This window comes from Dermacentor albipictus, chromosome 5, assembly GCF_038994185.2.
Source record: "Dermacentor albipictus isolate Rhodes 1998 colony chromosome 5, USDA_Dalb.pri_finalv2, whole genome shotgun sequence".
NCBI classification, from domain to species: domain Eukaryota; kingdom Metazoa; phylum Arthropoda; class Arachnida; order Ixodida; family Ixodidae; genus Dermacentor; species Dermacentor albipictus.
Window position 1 is genome coordinate 115666878 of NC_091825.1, and position 24879 is coordinate 115691756.

The 24879-nt window shown below is 48.8% G+C and overlaps 1 protein-coding gene across 4 annotated transcripts in view; it reads left to right on the top strand.

Moving 5' to 3' along the window:
* LOC135916151 (PR domain zinc finger protein 1-like) overlaps positions 1-24879 on the top strand; it is a 256776-nt gene that overhangs the window by 145960 nt on the left and 85937 nt on the right. For all 4 annotated transcript variants that reach the window (XM_070538784.1, XM_065449420.1, XM_065449418.1 and 1 more), the window contains exon 2: positions 16785-16868. The gene's annotated coding sequence lies outside the window, so the exon portion shown is untranslated. The remainder of the gene's footprint in view (positions 1-16784; positions 16869-24879) is intronic.

The following is a 24879-nucleotide window of genomic DNA, read 5'->3' on the forward strand; positions in this document are numbered from 1 at the left end:
TGCAATGGCGCGGCAGTGAGAGAAAGATCGAGCGTGAGCTCCCGCGCTGAGGCGCCAGCTGCCTTCACGTGACCGTTCGCGGAATCGTTCGCTAGCGCGCGCCGAACGTCTTGCGGTTTGTCCGTCTCCCGTCTCTCCCACTTCGTCTCACGTTCTGCCACGAAAGTACCGGTGCCATGCCTCTAGCGGCAGCAAGAGAAAAGAAGTTGCATCGTAAAGGAAACAAACAGGTGTGCACAGACAAACCTGGTTATGACAAGCGGCTTCGTGCGCTCTTCGTTCGTTATATCGAGTAAGTCAGTGCATCTGAAACTCCTTATAACGAACTTAAGAAAAGTTTTACTTTCTTTCTCTCTTTTATCAGTCGTTCTTTATTCACGAGCTTGTTGCTCACAATTTGGAGCCTTGTACGGAACGCAACAGTTTCACTCGATTGAACTCGGTCATAACGAACTGCTTCGTGATTTTAGTTCGTCATACCCAGAAACTCAATTAATGAGAAACTGTTTAAAATTTTTTTTTTCGGTCGTTCCTTTCGCACGAACTTCTCACGTACATTTCGGGACCTAACGGAACGCAACAGTTTTATGCAGGTGAACCCGGTGCTCTTATACAGTTGGTCCCACAAGGTACCAGTGCATTCGCTACGTCTCGTGCAACCGTAGCGGTAGCGCGAGCTACGTCGTAAGGAAACGCAACAGGTGCATGCAGTCAAACCCGGTTATTACGAACTTGCTTCGTGCGCTTAGCACGGTCCATCGAATAAACAGATGTATATACCCGTTTATAACGACGATTCATGATACGTTCGTTATACACGCCCGTGTCACGCAGAGCTGAGGGCTTGACAGAACGCAACGGGCATGTACAGTAAAACCCGGATATACAAAAAAACTGCTTCGTGCGCTTAGTTCCTTGTATCGAGAAATTCGATGCATGCGAACACTTTTAAACTAACTTTTATGGTGCATTCGTTATACACAGCCTTGTTAGGGACAACTGGGGGCCTAAATGAATAGCACAAGTGCACAGTCTGAAACACGATTATAAGAAACTGCTTCCTGTGCTAAGTTCGATATGCATTGAGTAACCGGCTGTGTCCGAATCTATTTACAACGTAATCTTGCGGTCTTCTATAACACAAGGCCAAGAAAATTGCGTACTACTGGGTGTCTAACGGGAAGCAAAGGGAGGATCACGAAAGGATTAGCGGCGCACAGTGGGCGATGGCCTTTTTTCTCAGCGAAGCACTCGCGCAGTTCGTATTCCTGGTCGGGCTTACGGAATTCCTACCTTCCGTGGCGCTGCACGCAATTGGAGGGTCCGAGTCCACGACGGCCACGCGAAGTACGCTTGACCGTTCCGGTCTTGAGCACGCGGGATTGGAATCGAAGACGATGTGTAAAGGGATGCGGCGGCGGGCGGCCGCAGTTTTCGGCAGAAACGCTAAAGCGAGTTGCGCCGGTATAACGGAAGGATTCCGTTTCCTCGATTCTATTCCTTTCTGGTTATCACCCGGCCTGGTATCGTAGTGGTGTAGTGGCTTTGGCCTCGCGCTGCTGCGAAGTCCCTGTGCGCGCAGGTTCAAATCCCGGGCGCGGCGGCCGCATTTAGATGGGAGCAAAAATGCAAAAGCGCCCGTGTAACGCGTGCATTGGGTGCCCGTTAAAGGACACCAGGCGGCCAAAATTAATCCAGGGTCCCCCCACTACGGCGTGCCTCATAATTAAATCATTATTTGGGCACGTAAAACCCCAAGATTTAAATTTTCTTTCTCGTTATCCATCGTTCGCGGCATGCTGTTGATCCCGCTCACCGGAACGCCGGTCAAACAACCACTGTCGAAATGCAAAAAAGGGATACCACTGGAACAGCATCATTGGATTATCCCGGCCCTGTTTGCAAACCGCGGCACCATCAGTTCGTAGAGGTAAATGAATGACGAGCATTTCGAATCGAGGGTTTCTCACTGCCTATTATTGTTGTTCTTTTTTTCTTTTTTTCCCCTTACGCATTCCTCAAATCCCTATGACAGCGAGAAAGGAGCGCCGCTTCTTTGTCTTCAACATATAGTTCTTCAGCACACACCGTGAGGGCTAGTAGGAAGTTGATCTTAGTTTCAACAATGGTTTGTCGTATGCAAGGAGCAGTGACTTCACGTTGGGAAGCAGAGGGCATTGCATGCTTGCTCAACTATAGGACTGCGTGCTATACTCCGGGCTCGAGGCCCTTTTTATCACTGCATACTTCTCTACTGTGCGGGCATATCGGTGACACGGCTAAACGCCGGCGAGCACATTGCAGGAAAGTCTTACCATGTCAGTTATAAAGATGTGTTCAATATTGAAAGCTATGAACTGTCCAATCCAGATACGAACGGTAAAGAGAAAGCAATATACCTCCGAAGACCTTGAAATGAGGGTAGCGCTTTCTTTTGACGGCGACACCAAAGGTTTATCTGGCTCCCGCACTACCACCCACGTGTAAAGCGGTTTCAACGTATTAACTTCGACCAGTTTGGTCCACACAGGTTACATGGGTACACACTGTTTGCACTTTATCTATAAACTCCGTGCCGCCTCCAAACGACTGTCGGGGACTCCTGGGGTCATGTGAGCAATTTGTCAAACAGGCTTCCTGCTGGGAGGGAGAGGCCACATAGTGCTCCTGGAACACGCTTTTTTTTTTTTTCTACGACGTCACGCAGAGGCTGGGCTGCTAGAAAAATTAAATTCGAGCTTGCTTGAACGCGCTTGCCCGTCGCGCAAACGTCAATCTAGCACTGCTTGGTGCACACCACTGCAGCAATGTGTCACGCCCGAGATTTCTTTCTTTATTCAGAAACCTTCGGTTGCACATAACCTAACTCTTGTCCTTGAGTCGGATTATCCAGAGAGGAGGACGTTACTTGCACGGCAAGTCGAAACACGTATTCAACTGCTAAAAAAAACAAGCGATTGAAATCTTAATTTATTACTTTACGACCCGTATCGCAATCTACAAATTGTAGCCGACGAGTTTGCAGGGCGTATCCACTCGGAATGAATTTTCGGAAAGACACCAGGTCACTCACTAACAGGGAACCCTGATAACGAGAAGGAAACTTACAGAATAATAAACAAAAAAGTAGGTTGGATTTTATGCGGCAGGTATTAACAAATACTGACTGAGAGCTTACCGCTGTCGTTGAAAAGAAGAGTGTACAGCCATTGCATTCTATACCTGTGCCAACACGCGGGGCAGAAGTTTGGAGGTTATCAAAGAAGCTCAAGGACAAGTTAAGGACCGCGCAAAGCGCGATGGAACGATAAATGTTGGGCTGGTGGAATTGTGCCGTGATTGTGACTCAGTGTTCGTGCCGTCTCTTGCTGAAATAAACTTTTTCTAATCACCGTAAGACAGGCAGGAAGACAGACAGGAAGACCGCGGTGTGGCTCAGAGAGCAAACGACGATGGCCGATTTTCTAGTTAGCACTAAGAGAAAAAAAATGGAGCTGGGTATGCCATGTAATGTGTAGGGCAGATAACCGGTGGACTATTAGAGTTACGGAACGGGTGCCAAGGGAAGGGAAGAGCAGTCGTGGACGGCAGTAAATTAGGAAATTTGCAGGCTCAAGTTGGAATCGGCTATAGCGTAAGACAGGGGTAATTGGAGATCGCTGGGAGGGGCCTTCGTACTGCCGTCGACATAAAAAAAGAATAGGCTGATGATGATCGCGATGATTCTATACTGCGACGTTCCTCACAACTGAATGCTCCAGTTTTGAGACGTTGAAACTAACAGTTTATTGTTTTCGTCTCGCTGCTATCGAAACAGTGTCAGTGCGGCAGGAGGCAGCGCATAAAGTGACACTGCAACTCTATATATAGCACGGGGTTATCGGGAGAAACGTATGCACAGCGCGAACACGATAGGCGCGGGTGAAATAACAACGCCCGACGCCCGCGCGGCGAGCGGCATCGCTTTCGAGAAAACATGATACGGCGCTCGTTTCCGCGAAAAGCGTCGGGCAGGCCCGGGTTTACGTGATGTCGGCACGCCTCGATAAGGGCAGGGTCGCCGTCAATGACGACGCAGCCGCTGCAGTGCTTGCAGGAATGCGCGTATATAGCTCTCACTCGCGCCTGAGTGAAGGCATGCCTTCCCGGTCACATCGTCACATCGCTTACTCTATAGTGACATGCATGTTTATACGGCGTTGGCTGTAGTCGATGACGTGTATGTGACGTTCGCGGTCGCGTGAAGCGGGATCGTAAACACGCGAGATAGTAAAAGCGATCCCGCGTCATTACGACACTCAATGAAAGGCAGCTGCGGTGACTCATCACGATTATCAAGAACCTCGCAGCCTTGATTGGGTGCAGGGATCACTGGGCTTTGATAGAAACTGACATGCCAAAAACTGGCTCCCGGTGCCAAGTGTGTTGCCGTGGGAGATATTTTAAACATTGCCAAACTCGTGCATGTCGTTGAGTTCGCCATCTTGTCAGCTCTGATTGGTCCACAGGGCTGCTACGGCCTCTCTGATTGGCTCAATTCAACAATATGGCGGAATTTGATGACGTCCGGGCTAGCACCCCCGGTCTCAGTCGTGGCCCTCAAGGATGTGTCCAAGCCGCATATATGTATTTATTTATTTCTCTAAACGCAAGGTTTGCAATCTGTAGTTCAGCGCTAACCGCACTATAGAAGTGCCATGGCGGAGAGGGCGTTGTGACATAACGCTTATCGAGTTGAATCTAGTCAGTATGTACACCGTCTGTAAAGTCCTTAGAAGGAGCTTTGACTTCAGGCCTAGACACATTGTCGATACTAAGTACATCTATATTTTATACAAAAGAAGTTAACGAGTCTTGTTCCTCCTGTTTGTTCTGGTTTGCGGACTTCCAAGTGGGTAGTTTTCCGCAAGTTTGTAAGCTTTGTATTGAATGCTGAAATAAAAGCGAGGCAATCGTCAGGAACGTATGCATTGAGTTGATACCCATGGTTAAAAAAAAAAGGGGGGGGAGAGATAGAGAGAGGGAAAGAGGGGTAGACAAGAGCGTTATTTGCCCTCCTACATGGCACCACAATCAAACATCTGCATTGCCTATCCGAACACGACTCCATCTTTGTTTAGCGTGCCGTGGCCTGAGCAAACTCTCCGGGTTAAAGGCATCGAACTTTGCCATAGAGGGCGACCGAGTTCGCTGAAGCAAGTTGCGTAACACACTGTTCACCGCTTGGCGTCGCCGTGTCCCGTGCAAATAGGATGCCAACGTAATCCGCGGAAGCAGCACTTGTCTTCACATCGTTATACGGAAGTGAACCGTTGAGGGCTGAAGAAGCCCGCGTGTCGACAACGAATAGCAGAAGGACACAGAAACGTTCAAGGTTTCTGCTGCAAGGCTTTGTCGACGGGCTACTTGACTGCCCAAGCTTAAAAAACTTAGAAGTACTGATAGCGGAGTGCTATCCCTTGTTTATGCTGCCCGGAATGATTAAGATATCATTGACTACTTCAGATTAGAAAATCAAGACAAAGCCCTGTCCCACAATTTTCTTGCAGGCAATAATTCCTATAAAGTTGCGTCAGAGGACACTAAAGCAAAACCAAACCGCGTAATTCCATTTGATTAGAGCAGATTTTTGATTACGAAGGATAGATCACTCTTACAATACGGGTTCCGTGACATCGCAAGTTGGTGGCCCATTATAAAAATATATATTGGGCACTATATCGACTGTCACTGCCTGCGGACCTCTTGTGCGTGCGCTCACGTGGACCCCCCAAAAATGTTGTTTTATACAACGATAATAACTAAAGTCTTAACCATACTTTTAATGTTCCGGTGATGTAGAATGAAACTATCGTTTTTACTTATTATTTCATTTCTGATCGTTGATTTCTTGTGTCGCTTTCTTGTAAGCTTAACTACCTCCATTTGTGATGTAGCAAGCCTTTCTGTCGAGAGTAGAACAGTATAAAAAGAGACACGTCTACCTGAAGCAAAACGACAAGGAATATATATATATATAATCTATAGACTGTCTAGATTAATTCCTTAATACCTTTTATAACACTTATATAACGATACATTTCACTTTTCAATTTTTTTTTTCTCGCACTTCGCCATTGGCTCTTGCACCACCACACTGCCGTTTATCACCGAGATCGGTCATTCAGCTGCGCGACGGATGATAAAAATACGAGAATAAAGAAAAAAAGATTAAATGGGATATTCGTAAAATAGGGTTCGTGATCTGTCCCACGATCGATGTGGAAGGAGAAGAGATAAGAAATGAAAAAAATTAAGGAGGAAGACAGAATCTCAGCCTAAGGTCTCATCACGATCGCGTTCGTTATCTAAGGCAAGAGAAAGAGGGAGATAGAGAGAAAATGGAAAGATAGAGAACTCTCAGTACGCGGCGATAAAGCCAGGAAGCTCTAATCGCGTCGTCTCGCGGCGAACGAGAGAACGGGAGGCAGAGGACCGTGGCAAACCGGGAAGCCGCGATTCCTACGCAGAGCCAGGAACAATCGGGGGGGGGGGGGGGGGGACCGCCTACGGAGAGCCGCGCCCAGAACCAAGCGATGCATTAAACAAGCAGTCGGACGCCACCGAATATATGCACGCTCGGATCCACCGCCGCCACCAACGCCGAGCAGGTTGCACCACCGAACCCGTAGGTGGATGGGCGAGGGTGACCGGAGGCAGGCACCACGTGTGCGCCAGCTATGGCTGTAGTCTGCGCAAACCCGACAGAAAACGGCGAAATAAAAGCAGTTGAGGGGGGAGGGGGGGTGCGGTAGCGCAGGGAGGAACGCATCAAAAGGGCAGAATTCACGCTTTTTGCCTACGCCGTGTCCTCCCATCGCTTCTTAGCGTGCTCGCGGGAGAGAACGACAGAGGGCTAAGTGAGAAAGAAGGAGAGAGGGTGTGTGTGGGAGAGAGGGATGGCGGGCAGAAATAAAGGAGTCATGAAATCGGCCAAAATCGACGGGAACCGACCGCGAGCGTAGCACGGTGGAAGCGCGCCGGGGCTCCTTCGAGAGTGGTTGGGGGGGAAGTGTAGAGGGAGGTGGGGGGGAGTGATGGGGGGGGGGGTTCTGCCCAGCGGCGGCGGGCGGCCTTTAAACGTGCGTCGAGGGGTGAACGGCCCTGAGTGACCGTGAACTTGACGGAAGAAGGAAGCAGCCAGCGCCGGTCGGGTCTTCCGCGCGCTCGCCCGCGCTAGTCGGTCTCTTCCGGGCGGGAGAGGATGCGAGGGAAGGGTAGAGAGAGAGAGACAGGCTGGGCTGGCTGGCTCACCGCTGCCGCGCACTGGGTCACGTATCCTCCTCGCAGCGCGACGGCGAAGCCCACCTTCGCCTGCGAGACTAAAAGCGGCGACGTGCTAGGCGGCACGGAGCGGTGTTCGGCAGAGCCTCTCTCTCATTTATTCGCCCACGTCTGATTATTTTTCAATAATTTTTTCTAGTGAGGTTCTTGTTACTTTCACGTGTGCGCAGAGGTTTTATTCGCGACAGCACGTCTTCTGAACAAGCATACACGTCACACGCTTTATATGTATATAACATGTGCTAATTCTTTTTTCAAATGTGATTGACTTAGTTGTATTTTCTGCGCCGTTGGCTGATTATTATTTGTTTTACGCTTCCTGATAGGGGATTCACAGGGATGCGTCAAGGTGTCCAGAGTAGTCGGAAAAACCGCGCTAAGTATTGCGAAAAGACGCACGAAGACGAGACAAGACACACGTGTAATACGACCATAGATTTGTGGTCCTTGTAGTAGTGCATTTTACACAATCTCGTACCAACAAGTGTCCTGCTTCGCTCTACTGTATCTGGGGTAGTTTCTAGCCCCGAAAGCCTCCCAGCGTTTCTGCTGGAGAAATTTTAAGTCGACGAACTGACTTCTTCTTTTTTTTATTTTTTTATGACACGGTGCAAGAAATATATTAGCGTGGCTATACGGCACCGTCTACTCCTCGTCTGGTGATCGTTTCAAGACTTCTGCACATATATAGTTCCTCTAAGGAAACGAATTCACAATCATGTGCGACACACCAACACCACGACGTACCAGTGCAAACAACAATGTGCATAAAATCTATGGTACGGTGTGGACAAAACACTAAACACGTTCTTCTTCCTAGGGTTGTCTTCGTCCTTGTCGTCGTCATTGTCGGTGCTATTCTCAACCCTTTCATTGGAGGATTTCGGCATAGCATTGCCCCACTACCACCCGAACTGCACATGCGCACTCGGCCGCAGGGTGTATCGGTAACTGTGGAAGGGTAAGCACCTGTGCATAACATACTCCATTGTCACCTCCGTCATCGTCGCACTATCACGTATAAGCGTTCGGGCTTTTAGGTTTACCATAGGGTCGCTGGTAGTTCGAGACCTGCTACCACCCTCAGCTGTGCGCGGAGCTCTGGTTCCGCAAGTCAAGTGCCTGATGTGTGTACATGCGATCCGCCTTCGCGGCAGTTCGGGGGGCGCTTTCGTCGGAGGGGGCCGACGGAAACCCGTTCTTCGCAGCGGGAGCGTATTAGCCGATCGTGAGCGGCTCCCCAGCCGGCTTCTCCCCTAAGTCTTCGACACTGTTTATTTTTACTCCCGCTGCAGAGTTACGGGCCCTGCGTGCTATGCATTGAGTGTGTACATTTGCCAACGGCGCCTACTTAGGGGTGGGTGATCTCATCCGGGTTTTACGGAAGCGCGAAACGGATGGAGGGACGAGAAGCTCTTCAATGTCAGGGCTAGTTGACTGTGCGTTTTTGACTCGAGCAGCGCAGAGACGGCTTGCGAAGCAAGGTACAGACTGCAGACAGACGACAACACAGCGAGTGTGTTGTCGTCTGTTTTCTCATTGCGTACCGTTTCTCCGCTCTTCCCGCTAAGAATGCGTCACTAAGCCGAGACATCGACCGGAAAAAAGAAACAGATGACAAATTTCGTCTGCGTCGTCGTCTGCTCACCAGTGTCATCCGGTTTTTACGGAAGGGCGAAACGAAAGGAGCAAAAAGGTGCAAACATTACTGATAAGCTGGAAACGTTCGCCAAGCAGATCGTCTCATGATACTCTATGGACTGGGTGATAATTGTGGTATACATACTGATCACATAAACATACAAACTACACATACGCTTACACAATGAAGACAGACGACAGGTAGACGGCACATCGATAACGCAGCGGGTGTACTGTCATCTGTTCCTTCAGTCTCGTTTCTGAGCTGTTTCAGCTAAGAATGCGTGAATAAGCCAACACATCTGTAGTGGGAAGAAGCAGATGACGAATTGAGTCTCTGCTGTCGTCTGTTCATCAGTCTCATCCGGATTTTGCGGGAGCGCCAAATTGAAGGACGAATGAGAAGCTTTTAGTTGAACCGAATATGCATTAATCGATAGTGCCAGCATCGTCCGCCTCTTCGAATGATCCAGTTCAGAGATTAGAATTGCGCTGTTGTCACAGGCAACTTATAAAAGTCTGTGAAAACTTCAAAAAGAAAGAAAAAGAAATGAAGAGAAAACAATCCGGTATAGTCTAGGACACCAGGCTTCACAGTCGGCAGGCTGAGTCTGTGCTGTCGTCTGTTTCCTTCTTCCGCACCTTTTCGGAGCTTTTCTCATAAAATAATGCCCCCGCCCCCTCTATTTTCACGTCTACGTGAGAACATATTGCGCGATTAGGCCACAGAGCGTCCGAGCAAAAAAAAAAAAAAAACACTCTCGGTGACTTTCACTGGCACCGGACGAGCGAGTAGAGAGTTATCGAGTCCGGGGCACGGTGAACGATAACGCGACGATTGCAAAACTGCGCTCTGGAATGTGGTGTATAAAGACGACGCATCGTCGACAGCAGTGCAAAGGCTTATCAGACACCTCTGTGGCGAGGGCACGAACTTCTAAAGAAGAACGTACGAAAGTGGGATGGCAAGGTGGGGCGTATATCACTGCACATTGCGTGCGTGTGTGGTGATCTCCGTAAACTCCGCGATACGATCTCCGTCATACGTGGCGCTGCGCACGCAATCGCAGCGCACGCCGCGCATGCGTGCCTAGTGATCTGCAACGTGACGTAAACGCTAGTCTCGCTGAAGAGACTAGCGCGCTAGTCACGCTAGTCCCGCTGCGACATGATTTCGTCCTTCGATTGACCAGTCGCGATGTTTAGGTGTTGCGCCACCGCTGACGCGACGCCTAAAATCAGCCTCTAGGGACGCCACGCTAAACGTTTGTTTCGAATCTCGAGATATACGTTCGACCGAAACAATGAACTGTCGGTTGGCTATTTTACTAGTTAACTAGTGACTGAAAAGTTTGACGTCCGCGCAGGCTCACTGGCTCAAATGCTCTGCTGCTTCAGCACGAGGTCGCAGGTTCGATTCTGGTGGGGGTGCAAGGCTAGAACACTAGAGTACTTTGATTAAGGCTCACGCTATTCAAACGTAAGTAGTAGTGGGTGGGCTAAGATAGCAAGGAGCCCATACAATGACGTGCTTCATATGGACTAGTCTTCGCCTTAGAAGCTTAAACGGAATCAGCGAATCAGTAAATCAACACCGAGTGAAGCGGTGGCCGTAAGTACATCTAGGTGTATACATACGCTAGCAAGTCAATAGGAAGATAATTGGAGAAAGCAAAATGCAAAAAAAAAGATCCCTTGTGCACGTGAATATGCGCTAACGAGAAAACCTGGACGTCGGCCGACTTTCGCCTCTCTTTTAACAAGCAGCAGCGAAGCGAGCGGAACTCGTCACCAGACCCATACAAAAGCCAGCCCGGTAAAAATTATTAGCACTTCATCCGAGATGTCTCACCGTTGCAGGAGAAAAAAAAAATCATGATACAGAACGCGTGCGCGCTCAACGCTCTCTTTGAAAAGATGATTACCAGGTCGATCCCCCAACGAAATCTCTTTTCACTGCTGCCTCCCACTTCCAGCCGCGTTCTCCCTCCGCGCCTGTCTCTTTGCGGTCGGAGATCGACGGCAGCAGCCCGGTGACACTCGAGACAAGGACTGGCTGGCTTCTCTCTTTCATCCGCCAAAGCGTGCTCAAGCGGTCCGTGACCGAATGGCCACCACGGCTTGCGAACAAGCGTACCCCCCCAAAAAAGTCGCACGCCCCCCCCCCCCCCCCCCAAAAAAAAAGGAGAGAGAGAGACAGAGGGAAGTACCGAAGATACACTTCACCTGCGCGCTCCGGTGTAAAGAATCGTCGGCTCGATTTTGCGGTTTGATCACGTTCGCGTATCGCCACTCGACGAGTCTCGCTCCGCGTATGAATGGGAACCGCGCGAGCGAACTTCGGAAGCGCGCGTTCGCATGGTCGAAGTCGACAGCCGCACCGACTGTCTTTCCGTTCTCGCGACTCGTTAGTTGCGTGCATTGAGTGCATTGCTGCGGGAGCAGCGGCTCCGGCGGCGATGTTTCGACGTGCCGTTCTGAAGCATCGCGGTGAACTGTATGCAGACAGTGGACGGACACACCAAGCCGCAGTGGCGTCCTGCAACTGAGCACCGGGTTGAGGGTTCGGTTCCCGAATGCCACGGTCACCTTCCGATGGAGACGCAATGAAAAAAAAAAATAAGAAAGACGCTCGTGCCGCGTATTTTGGGTGAACGTTAAGTAACGTCAGGTGGTCGAGGTTAAGCCGCGGCGTGTCTTATAGCCCGTTCGTTGGGTCGAGGGCGTTAATCTTCTCAATGTAATTGTAAAGATTGATGGTTTTGTTCTGCCGCTGACGTGAGAGTGTCGTGATAGCGACCGAAACATTCTCCGAGTTTCCCAGCCAATGACAAAAGGTTTTTAGGAAAGAAAAGCTTTGTCTGAATTCCACGCTCGATGTGCTTCCCCTGTGTGCGATTCTCTTTAATATACGGGGGTTCTAATTATTGACAGTTATCGAATGAGCAGCGATGTGCTCTCCATTTTTGTTAGGTCAGTCAATTTGCTCTAACACAGGGCACACGTAGTCAGTCACCTTAACACTGCACTCAACTACGCCAGCTGGTCATGCAGACATCAGCCCCGAGGGCTGGTGAAGAGAAAACCTTCGCTTGCAACGACGTGCCTCTTTGTTAAAGAAAACATTAACTTTGCCCCCGGGACATATAACAGCGGGGGTTCGGCATAGAGAATAAAACAAACCGCGAAATAAGTAAAATTCAACTTCCGAAACTTCTGTAAGAGAAATGGAGCAAATAAATATAAAATATTTGCAATCGCGTTTCATTTTACTGGCGAGCTATGTAGGATCTTGTGGTTTCTTTGCAAGTTATGACTGAGAACTGAGAAGCACGCTCGTCTCTTACGAGTGCAGTGAAGTCAAACTTTCTTACCTTTCGGGTCACAATGTATAACAAGAATCAGTATACAGTCTCCCGATTCCTGCAAGCGCCTATCTTTAGATCCACTTGGAATGCCTCCGTATTGTCCATCTGCACCAGATCCACGATTAGACGGTACATTGTGTACTACACGTCCGCAATTTTTATCTGTTTGGCTGGGATTTGCTGAAAGGGCACGACTTAGGCTGCTTGTTTGGAATTTGTTTGCCACTACTCTAATAACGTGCAGTAAAAGCCGCGTACTATACCCTCAACAATACAGCGTCGAACAATCCTGCTTGCAATATCCCTTGAATGTTGTCTTCTTTAACTCGAAAAGTATATATATATATATATATATATATATATATATATATATATATATATATATATATATATATATATATATATATATATATATATATATATATATATATATATATATATATATATATATATATATGTTTATATATATTTTTGACTTCAAAGGCACCAGATATTTAGTAAAGGTATAGGTTAGATATAACTAGGTTTCTTGGTGGGGTTGTGTGAGTAGTGTTAAGAGGAACACGAATAGCGTTGAGGTATGGTCTTGCTGTTAAGAGACACGTAGCAATGTTTAAGCGCAATCATAACAGGTAGCGTCAAGCAAGTCACTATGTATACACGATCGCTTGTGTGTGTCAACTTGCTTGGACTCGCTCTGCGCTTAAGGATTCCTCAGGCACAAATAGCCTCGCGAAATCACTTTCAACTGGTAAATTAATCTTTCGAAACTATATTTACGCTTATAAGGCAGGAAATGGTCGATGTTTAACGCAGAAAATGAAAACCAAGCTTCGCTTTCTTGAATTAGACCACGGAACCACGGCGCCGGTACTTCCCATGTAACGTCACACATAGTCGAGTTTTTGTTTCTTTTAGAGTCGTTTGATTTGGAAAACGTTATCGAAGGCTTGCTACGTGTTTCGTTTTTTTCTTATTTACTGCATCATAGTTCTTATTCTTTAAGAACAATTAACTAGACTCATGTAGGCGCTGTCAGAACCCATGATGTCACAACAAGACTTCAATTGATACGTCTTCCTTTTTTTTTCTGGTTTATCAATCCTGCCTCACAGAGAGAGGGGGCATTTTGCTAATGAGGAACCGTAATGTAGTAAGTAATACTTGTCGGGGGCTAGTTGGTGCATGTTTCCAGAATAGGGTTGTAGCGCCGAAAAAGACAACGCATAGCAAGCGAGACGGGACAGGCGCCTGTCCCGTCTCGCTTGCTATGTGTTGTCTTTTTCGGCGCTACAACCCTATTCGTAGTGTACTATTAGAGCTTAATTCATTGTTCCTCTTGAATGCCCCTTTTTGTAGTCTCCCTTCGAAATTTGATCAGCACCGCACTCTTAAAACCCGGTGACTATACGCATCACTTTCAGTACACGCTAAGCCCACAAAAATCTGCGCCTGAGCCGGCCGTTTTGTGCCTTCCGAGCTCGAAAACGTATTTCCCTACAGATGCGCAATATTGAAAGAAAGCTTGCGCCTGCGCTGCAAACGTCACGAAAATTTGCGAATATGTAATTTGCCAGTCGCATCGGCGCAAAATTGTCTTCCAGCCGCACAGCAGTGTACCCGCCGCACACTCTCCCGTCTCGCCAGCTCCACGCAGTCCGTGGAAGGTTAGCACTTTGCGCTCAGGCAATCAGTAACGAGAGCCGGTTACGCGCTTCGGAGAAGTGAGGACGAGGACGATTGTGCGATGCTAACCTGTCCGTCAAGCTGCGCATTGGAATTTGGGATACGCCCACGTGCGACTATTGTGGAACCGCGGAAACGATCGAACGCATCCTACGCATCTGTCCCCACTGCGACGTCGAGCGTGAAGCTCTCCGGACAGCACTGAACAAGCTGGACTCTTGACCACTTTCGGTAATGAAGATCCTGGGTCGATTGCCGTCCGCGTCGATGGCACAGAGAGCCACGAAAGCGCTCTTGAAATACCTCAAGTCGACAGGTGTTGGGAACCATGTGTAGGCTCTGTGCGAACCTTCAACTGTGCGCAAAACTGCTCTCTCTCTCTCTCTCTCTTCATCCCCATACCTCCTTCCCCCATTGCAGGGTAGCAAACCAGACGTGCGTCTGGTTAACCTCCCTACATGCCTTTCCTGTCTTCTCTCTCTCTCTCTCTTTCTCTCTTTCCACTCAGTCGGCGTCGAGGCGGAGGAGTGCGGTTAGACACTGGAGAATGGGGAGTAGCCGTTCTTCTGGCTACCTCGTTAGGCTCGCCGACTCGATCGGTTATATTTCGTTTCACCGCACGGATTTGGTGAGGCGAAACGTAATGCGTCGTCACCTACCATAATTCCGAGTATTCACGTTCTCACCACCGCCACCCCCATCTTCGCCCTCGCCCATTTTTCTGTTCTTGTAAGACCGACGCCGCCAGGGACTCACCCGTTTCCCGACTCGGACGTGTTTCCCGTTTGTACACCACAGTTGCCGTACACGGGTGCGCGTAGGATGGCTGTGCCCTGAACGAGACAGGTTCTCTTTTTTTTTTTTTCACGCGCATGTCTCGTATAACTAAAATGCATCGGTCGCCCACAGCACTGCGAACAGGAGAGGCGAAACGAGTAACAAGTGCGAGCGCGACCAATACGAGCAAAGAAAAAAAAAAGCGAGAGAAGGGTACGAAAACAAAGAAAGAAAGAAAGGAAGGCCGCCGTTATCGAGATTAGCCGGAGGCCCCGTTCGTTCCCGCTAAGGTCAACAGGTGCGCGGGTCCAGAAAAGCAACGGCGGCAGCAACGGAGGGACGGCAAGTGAGGCGAGGGCCTGCATTGAAAAAAAAAAAAAAGTTAAAGGAAAAGGAACACGAGACGAGAACTGGTTTATGTGAGCGTCGCTCTCACCCGCTCCTCTCTTCTCACCTCTGGCGTCGTAAAGGACGAGGGGGGGGGGGGGGGGGCAAGGGTAACGTAGCAAGGTGGTCGCGTTGCGTAACCGCTCCGATCTTTGTTTGCGGGACGGACAAGCGCCGGTAGCTACTTGGCCGGCTTGGAAATAACACTCGCGAGCGTAGTATAAGCTCTGTGGTCGCAACGTTATCATTATTGTTGTTACGATTGACCTGATCGCACGCGGAGATGCGGACCACGGAGAACGGAGCCTGTTTTTCGGGATTGTAAAGCTAGGTTTGCCGCGAGGCAGTTAGTTTGCCGAGCTAATGGTGGCGCGTGGTAGTCACTTTTGCGAGAAGTTTGCGTACGGGCGTAGTGTAGTTCGATTATGACGTGGTAAACGTAGCCGTTGCACTAGGGTGATGGAGCCAAGCGCGAGATGCATAGGTTTACTCTTTCGGGAGCGGCTTATACCGGCAGGTGCGTGAATTTTGCGCTCGCGTGGGCATGAATTGTCAATTAAGAATAACGTGAGTGGGCACATTTCCCGTCCACTGTTCGACGCTCACGTGCAAGACGCTTTTGAAAGGCGTAAAAGATTTTGTGTCGGTGTCGTGACAGCCGAGCGAGGATGACACACGAGGCGTACCATATCAGAAAGAAGGAACTTGACTGTGTAAGGGATGCCACAGTTTGTCTGCACTATATTGATATGAGGTTTATTGAGGAGCGTAGTTAGGTTGCGTGTGTTGCCTGAACGGAAAGTTATGTTTTGGCGATATGAGTTATGCCAAGCAGGCACAGTGGTGTATTTCTGGGCTGTACTTAAATGTGTGTATGTTTTTTTGTGTGTGTGTGTGGAATAGAGATAGAGAAAATAATGCATAGAATGGCAAGGAGGTTAACCAGAGGTAGTTCCGGTTGCCTACCCTGCGCAGGGGGAAGGTTAAGGGGGATAAAAAGAGAAACAGAGTGGAAGGGGGAGATAGAAAGAAAGGGAGACAAGCACGAACGAAGCGCGTACACTACAGAGCGGTAGGGGGCGGCATTTTTAGAGTCTGTCGTGAAACCCCGTAGACCGCAAGAACCTTAATAGCGCGAGCAAGGCCTTCAACGCGGATGTTCTTTCGGGGCATCGGCCTAAAGCTTTTAGTTCTGAAAGTGGACTGAAAGTGTGGAATAAAAGTTGGTTGTAAGTCTGCGTCTGCCCTTGTGCCATGCTCTCTCTGTGGTCGTTAGTTCGCCGCAGTTCACAATTTTTGTCACCTTTTATGTTTGGTCTGACAAGTAGCTCTGCTCTCGAAGAGCCCGTCCCATCCGTACGTTCTTCTTCTCACCGTTTAAAGCGAAGCAACGCTTATGGTAACGAATGCAAATGTGACCTTCCTCTTTTACGTTTGTCTCGACTGTACGCGCTTAGAAATGCAACGTGCATCGTTTTGCCCTCACTGAAGCGGGCGGTCGTTGCACCTCTCGCAGTGTTCGCGTTCCTCTCGTGTCGATGAGTCCGATGACAGACGTCTAACCATTTGTTGTTTCTTTTCTTTTTTCTTTCGATCGTGCAGTATCAAACCTGTCAGTGGCCCGGGAAGCCCAGGACCAGAGACGACACACGGCAATGGAAGCGGCAGCAACGTCAATCTGACAAGGTATGCGGCGGTGCTTCGTGACTGGATTTCTCGCCCGTACTGCGCTTCGGTCACGTGAGCAGCGCTAAACGCTGACGAGGCTCGGGCGAGAGATAAGAGAGAGAGAGAGAGAGATAATGCGAGCATAATGCAATATGAAAAAGCGTGGCTGAAAGTGTGAGAACGTCAGACACCGTTGGGAGAGGGAAAGTGATCGTGGATGGAAAGGTTGCCCCCATGAAGGCTGTAAAACTCGGGGACAACTTCCTATATGGCACTGAAAGGATATAGCTACCGAGGTGGCGCTTCTCCTCCACCTGCGCTACTCCGGCAAGCAGTCCGGCAGAGTTTCACCGCGCTTTCCGTCGCAACAATGTGAACACAACGCTGTTTGTTTCGCAGCATTGTCAAATTGTCGTGTAGACGGTTTTCTTAGACCAAAACAGCGCTAAGGCCAGAAAAAAGGGGGGGGGGGGGAGGGGATGCAAGGACCAGTCACATCGAAGCGCTAAACTAACACCCCGATGGCGTTTATTGCTTGTTCTCCCCTTTTATAGTGTAGGTAAGCAAAAGCACACGAGCATGCAGAAAGAGAAACGACATGGCAACGCATACCGCCAACGTGTTCAACGTGAAAAAATATAATACGTCCGTTGAAAAGTACTCGGTGGTCACATGACTTTCTAAGCGTCGTGCGTTGTTTCCCCCTTTCTTGCTCGCCAGTGCGCTCCGTGCCGTGTATGAGTTTCACGTCCGATTATGCGATGGCCAAGACATAATTCAATTACAATTCCAAAAAAATTCAACAAAGAAGATTCGCGTGACCCAAGGGCTCCACAACAACAGGAAACTTTTGTGGCTGTAAGAAAGTGCCACACGAGAAAAGAATAAATTTTTATGCGTACTCAAATTCCTAGCGTCATTCTCTGTACTTTCTGCTTGTTCCTAACACCTCTGACAAAACGCGACCGCTTCTCTCGAGTGAAAAGCAAGATCCAATCAAGCCGTCGGTGCAAAGCCCTGCATTTCCATTTAAAACGCCTTCCAACATTTGTTTGTAAAGGCCGCATAGCTGAATCGAACGCAGTCGCCCACATACGAAAAAAAAAAAAGCTGTCTCCCTTTCCGCAGCAGTTTCATTTGAACCACTCAACTTAAACGAGTGTCTCCAACGAAACAAACAATCGGCCTCCTTTTCTCATTCAAAACGCGCGGTTGGGATTGTTCGCGTCATCCATACCAAAAACGAACAAACAAAAAATAAATATATATGCACGTGGGTACAAAGGGTACCGAAGGTAGGGGGGGGGGAGGCATGGGGGGAGAAACATAACCCTTTCGGTGTTACCATTGGAGACTTAGAGAGACTGCCGCTGGTAAAAAAAACTCCGCGTCGCACAACTAATCTGCATGTCGGGCATGCTGTGGAAAAGGCAACAGCGGATGAACTCGAGCTCTCTCGCGAAAACTCCACATCCACTTGCACGGATACGCGGGAAACAACGGAGAAGTGAACAATACACTTCGCTTGTCGTGCATGGCGCATGCTATAGTGTCGGAAGAACTGCGGCGCCGGCAAAGCGGTCGCAATGAAAACGCGAGTCCGCGCACAATTCCCTCGATGCGGGCCGGAATTCGCTAGCGAAAACAAGGCTCCCGAAGTCAAGTTTTGTTTGAAACGTACCTTGTAAGCGCGTGTGCCGTAACCTTCTCGATATAGTCCGCAACTGCGGTCGGTGTGCTGTCCAGATATGCTTTCGAAATCTGACTAAGCGTAAAAAATTCTTATTGTAGCTTAAGGTGCATGTATGCGGGCGATGTATGTGTAGGAAGAGGGGTGATCAATTCAATGATGTGGTCCTGTTCTCTTATAATTGGATTGCTGTGAGCTGCGCTTAGGTATAGAAGATGCCTCGGCAGGTCTATTTTATCTGTTCCACATTAAAGTTATGTAAATTACTTAGAAATAATAATAAGGCTGATGATAATAAGACTAAGGGTGCGAGGACGAAGAACTCAGTTAACTTACATAGTATACGCAATTGACTGGCTGATTTGATGGGCATTGAAAATGTTCGCAACATTCGTTGCCAACTTTTCCAATGTGTACTTGAATGATCATGTGAACAGGCAGAAGTGTGAGGTCTAGCTCTTTTTTAGAAGGCCTTTATTAGCGTACAATAATAACGTGAGTGATTTTAGAGGAGAAACGAACACGTGGCGTTCTGCTACGCGAAATAACAGTCCTGTCTACCTCCCACCCCGACCCCTCCTTTCTTCAGTCAGCGTAATATTGAGATACTAAGGCCCGCGCTGTATACGTACGCCCCAGATCTATATGCACGAGTGACACCGAAAGCCATCATGTTCAGTCTCTTCATCACCTGTACATAGTTTGCTCCGTGGGTCAATTGAGCGTCCAAGTGCTGTATGGTCTGCGGAAAGCAGTCCGGAAACTGTGGTATGCGTGTACTGCACACACATGCACGCACACACATGGGTTGAAACTGGGAACTCGGCCTCGGAGGGGTGGCGGTGCTGTTTTTCCAATTCACGCGACTTTCACCCTCCTGCAGACTCCCCGCGGAGAAGGGCTTACCAGAAATCTAGCTAGAGCTCGGTCCCTCTTATAGCAAACGAGGAAAAAAAAAAAAAAGAAGAGTGAGTAGTAGCAAGAGTGCTCTTTTCATTTGGAAGCGAATGAGAGCGTCGAGGTCGGTGTTATATGCGGGAGCGCTGGTGCACACGTGGTCTCTCGTACACAAGGGAAGGTGATTGTATCGTCGCGCATATAGCCGGCGCTGCGACTAAATCCACTTGACCCGGTTTGGCCTTATTGTACTATTCTGGGAGTTAGGCTTCTGTCTGTCTTTCTTTCTTTTTTTTTTGGCAATTCTGCTTTCTTGGCGCCCTTTCAGAGCTTTTTAATGTAAGACGAACATGATATATATATATATATATATATATATATATATATATATATATATATATATATATATATATATATATATATATATATATATATATATATATATATATATCACTACATGGTCCCTTTTTGCATGTGAATTTTGTGCTCAACTGAATTCTTTGTCATTATGCTTACGCCGCAGAGTACTAAACCCGGCATTGCCGCCAGCGCTCATCTAGTTTGACTGGCGCTGCCCTGCCTTTAAATATATCATGCCGGATCTCTCTCTGGTAACATTTAAAAAAGTTGGTCAAACTTTAGCTTTGCACGTTTCCAAGCAGTTCCCTTGAGGAATTTAAAATTGCACAAACTGCAGCGGGAACCGCAGTTCAGCGACATATGCAGCAGTATTGCATCGGTGGTATACAGCGCTAACCCGCGCTCTTATTAACCCGTGCGTTTGGTGACTTCGTTGACTGGTGTACGCGTTTCCGTCAATAAATTCGCAATTACACTTCCTGAGTCGACTTTGACTGTACTTATTCGGCGATGTCACATGTGTTAATCGGCAGGAAGATCACAACGGTATGTGCAGACATCGCACCGTGCGGATTTGTTTGAGATATAAGTCTGCATTTACGACGGGTGGTTATTATTGAGGTACAAAAGCAGCATTGCGGCAAGGGTAGAATTAAAAAAAGAACGATCGAGACATCGCATTACTCAACAAAATTGAGCGGCTAGTTAACACGAGCTCCACTTCGTGCAAATGGGGTTGATGGCGTTTGTCTGCTGGACGCATGTGGCACGTATGTGGACCGGGTTGTCCCAAACACCGGTAACATCGTGTTCATACCCGCTCCCATAGAGGCCAGCGTCGTCCCTACAGCTGTCACCGCAGAAGAAGCAGTCCGGCACCCGAACAAAGGGGAAATCGCAACCGTGAACTCCAGCCATCCTTGCTGCAAAGGGTTGTCGTCTGCTGCTGCTCCCGAGCTTACTGTTGGAAGCGCCCGCTAGGTGGCTATCAGTGGCGCTGTTAAGAATGGCCAGCTGCCGTGCAGGATTGCCAGCCACTTACGACAATGACGGCAACCTCCCGGCGCTGTCAAGAATGGCCGGCTGCAGTGCAAGATTGCCACCCGCTTACGACTATGACGGCCAACATACCGGGAGCTTCGCCGCCAACTTCTAGCCACAGCGTGACTAAATCGACTTTGTGACGGAATGAGTTCCGCGGGCCAACTATTGTTCCCAAACTCCCCAACGCGCTACCCGGAACGGCTCCGAGTTCTACGGGGCCCCTCTGACGTCGGCTCCGGCCATTGGAACGTGTGTGCCTCTGTGTGCGTAGGCCGTCCTGCGGGAGGCGGCTATAGTTTTGCGATGACGAAACGAACATTCGCCGCCTTGTATCGCCGGCGGACCGAGTGTTTAAAAACTGCTGTTGTGCGGATGCTCGACACACTTCTCTTGAGCAGTCATGTTGGACTGACACTTCTCTCAAGCAGTCATGTTAGACTGATGTACTTTCTCAAACAGTCATGTTAGACTGATATAAATATTGTAAAAAAAACCCATATTCCTCGTTCTCGATGAGAAGCAGTCCTTCCCTTCATCAACGTCCTCAGCGTGGATAAGTTGGACGACGGCATGGGCCAGCTACCTTCTAATTCATGCCCGACTCCAATCTTGACACCGGATCACGAGCGACGGGATTGAGCCCCCAATCCTGACAGCGCCTCTAGAGGCAATGCACTACGCGCATGGCGCGGAGTAGTTTAGATATTTTCGATACCTTACAGAAATGCACCTCTAAAACGTACAGCAGAGACTGCGTCAAGAGACTGTTGGCGAGGGTTCCGCCTCGTCTCACGTCAAAGCAGGTCTTCGAAATCCCGCCGTCCACGGAGAGTATATCGACACTGCCTTCCATCCGTACAGAAGTGTACCAAGTCGCTCGAAAAAATGCCGTTAACCTGTTGCTTTGCGTGCATCTGCCGCACTTTACCGTACACAAATACCTGCCGTATGCGGCCAGGTCGGGTGCGTTTTCGCGAGGTAATCGATCAGGGATGGAACTCCTCTCAATAACGCGTAGAAAACAGCTCGCGCTAATTACTCTCGATAACCATGCGTCAAGTTCGCGCGTATATGCGCGCCTATGCGGGATATGCAACCCGAGGAATTCCTCGCGATACGCGAAAACAGAAAAAAGAAAAGAAAAGAGACAAAGGCCGAGGAAAGCCAACTATCGGACCCATGCAATCTCTCCTCGTGTTCTGGCAATCTCTGGCCCCGGATTTATGTCCGTTACTCGTGGCAGCGCGTTCATCACCACCGAATTGGAAACGCGCGACGCGGTTGCCAACAAGCTGCGGCCTTACGTGCTAATGAGGAAAGGAAACAAAACAAAAAAAAAGAAAAGAAAGACAAGGGGCCGCTTGCTTCGAGAGCTCCTCCGGCGTGCACGGGCGATGCAGTGCATGGAGTCGGTGTGAAGGACATCGCCGCCGTCAGTCCTTGCACTGCGAAGGCCTCTTTTTTTATGCGAAGCATATTACGAGGGCTCAACCCAGCTCCTCAGGCGCGGCGGTGACCATGAAATCACGTGACACCGTGACGTCACGACAGAGGAGAAGTGGCTTTGGCTCAACTCTTGCAAGACGGGCTGGGTGGGAATCGAACCAGGGTCTCCGGAGTGTGGGACGGAGACGCTACCACTGAGCCACGAGTACAACGCTTCAAAGCGGTACAAAAGCGCCTCTAGTGAATGCGGTGTTGCCTTAGAAACGCGCTGTTTCTAAGGCGTGCGTCTCTTGCTCAGGCGCACATTTCGTTGCCGCGCCGAACGCTGCTTTGCTCGACGCTCACCGCGTCCAATGCGGGGCGCGTAGTCGCTGCCCTGTAGCCCATTGTCTTACACCCCTTGGCGGGTCGACGGGAACGCTGTCGCGTTCCACTCTTGAAGGCGAAGAAGTAATGCATGAGTTGTTTCTTCGTCTAGCCGAACCAAATATAGCCAAGCAACAGCAGTTCACCAGGCTAAACAGTGGTTCAACAACTAAAATAAAGGCTAGTATGCTTCGCATCCTGGGCTTAACCTTACCTAAGCCACAGCCATTTTTTTTTGTTTCGTTTTGATTCTTATTTCGCTTCAGTTTTCTTCGTCAGCCTGCTTGCATGCATCGCAAAAAAAGCAAGGAAACCGAGCAGAAACCGCCGCCCTTAAGTTGGCACCCCGAACAGAACAGCCCGAAACTGGTGTATATGTATCGAACGCGTCGTCTGGTGTTGAGCGCGGCATGCGCATGGTAAAGGGAACACCAACTTATTATTTCTCGACCGACAGCAGCTTGGTCGTGTACGCGAAGACCTCGGCGATGACGTTTTCCCCAATGCAGGTCTATCAAACACGCCGCGTCAGTGACCTTTTCTTTCTTTCTTGTTTTATTTGAATGAAGTTGACATGATTAAGTTACGCTGGCTTCGATGCTAATTAGGTGCTTTCTTTAATGAGTGAACCGTATACCGTACAATATGGGTCCCAAGTGGTATTGCCAAATTATCGCACACTGCCTAGACATACAAAGTAGTTAGTGTGGGAAAAAAAAATGAACGCCACCGCATGCATCCGCAGAATGCGCCAAACCATTAAAATAGTGTTCCAGCGGGCGAGCCACCCACAAGAGGGGACAAGCAACGTCCATGCGATCAAGATCGAAGCGCGTGTCCTGGATATATATATATATATATATATATATATATATATATATATATATACGCGGGCCCGATAGGGGTGTGTGCATGTTACTATAATACATCCGCCTCCGATAAGCGCGCATATAGGCTTGTCTTTACCCTTGACGCGCGCTGGGGTTTGTGTTCAATGTCGCGACCTCCCCCAGATGCAGCCTCTCCCCACTTACCTCTCCGCAGGGGGCGCGTTATGTAACGACACCTCGATCTCGCTGGTGGCGGCCGACGGAGCGGCCGAGCTCATTGCCGCTCCGCGACAAGATCTGCAACTTCGGTCACGTGCTTAGCGCGTACAGCCTCATTTGAATACAGTGCGTCGCGTCGTTTATACTGTGGAGTATTCTTTCTGGCGAGATCGCTGGCTGTTTTCTTTGTTTCTTTTTAAGCTTTGGTCGCTTTCCTCGCAACTTTTCAAACGTCGCGGCGACTTCATTAAAATAAAGACAAAGAAAAAACATTTTTTTTTAATTTGATGAGGATCGAAGATTTGCATCTCAGAGCCCACGCCGAGCTGGCTCGGTATACCTATGGCGTATAGCGCTGCTGAGAACGAGGTAGCAGGTTCGATTCCCGGGCCCCGGCGGCCGCATTTCGTTGGGGAAGGAATGCAAAAAAAAAGACACTCTTGTACCATGCTTTGGGTGAAGAAAAAAAAAAGTAGCCCAAGGTGGTCAAAAAAATTAACTAGGAGTGCTCCACTAAACTGTGTTCTTCGTGATCCACCGTGCAATTTCGGGACATTAAATCCCCGCACTTTAATTATTTACTTAATCTAATCTGTGCGAATTATGCTTTTCTACGGTTCTGTTCGTTTTCGATTGCCTAGCTGTTAGAAAGAAGCAACGACAACAACGACAACAACGACGTTGATGATACTTAATCTAATCTGTGCGAATTATTCTTTTCTACGGTTCTGTTCGCTTTCGATTACCTAGCTGTTAGAAAGAAGCAACGATAAAAACGACAACGACAACAACGACAACAACGACGTTGATGATGCTCGCGCGCGATCGTAACATTGCACATTTTAGACTGTCCTTTACTACAGATACACAGACCGGCAGAGCCGCGGGGAACACGCTCAAAGAGAAAGAGAGAGGAGGCGATGAAGAAGCGGAAAGAAAGCGAGTAGTGAATTCATTATAGCTAGAAGATGAAAAAAAAAATAAAAGGAAAAGGAGAGGGCAAACAAACAGGCCTTTCCGATTAGCGTCGTTCAGCGCGTATACCATTACAGACGTAGAACAGGACTTGCCGGGAACACTTTTCGCTCAACCAGTCCTTCTTTCTTCTTGTCACCTCTTCTTCTTCTTCCTTCTTTTTTTTTTTTGTTGTTGTTGTCGCATCCGTGATGCGAGATGC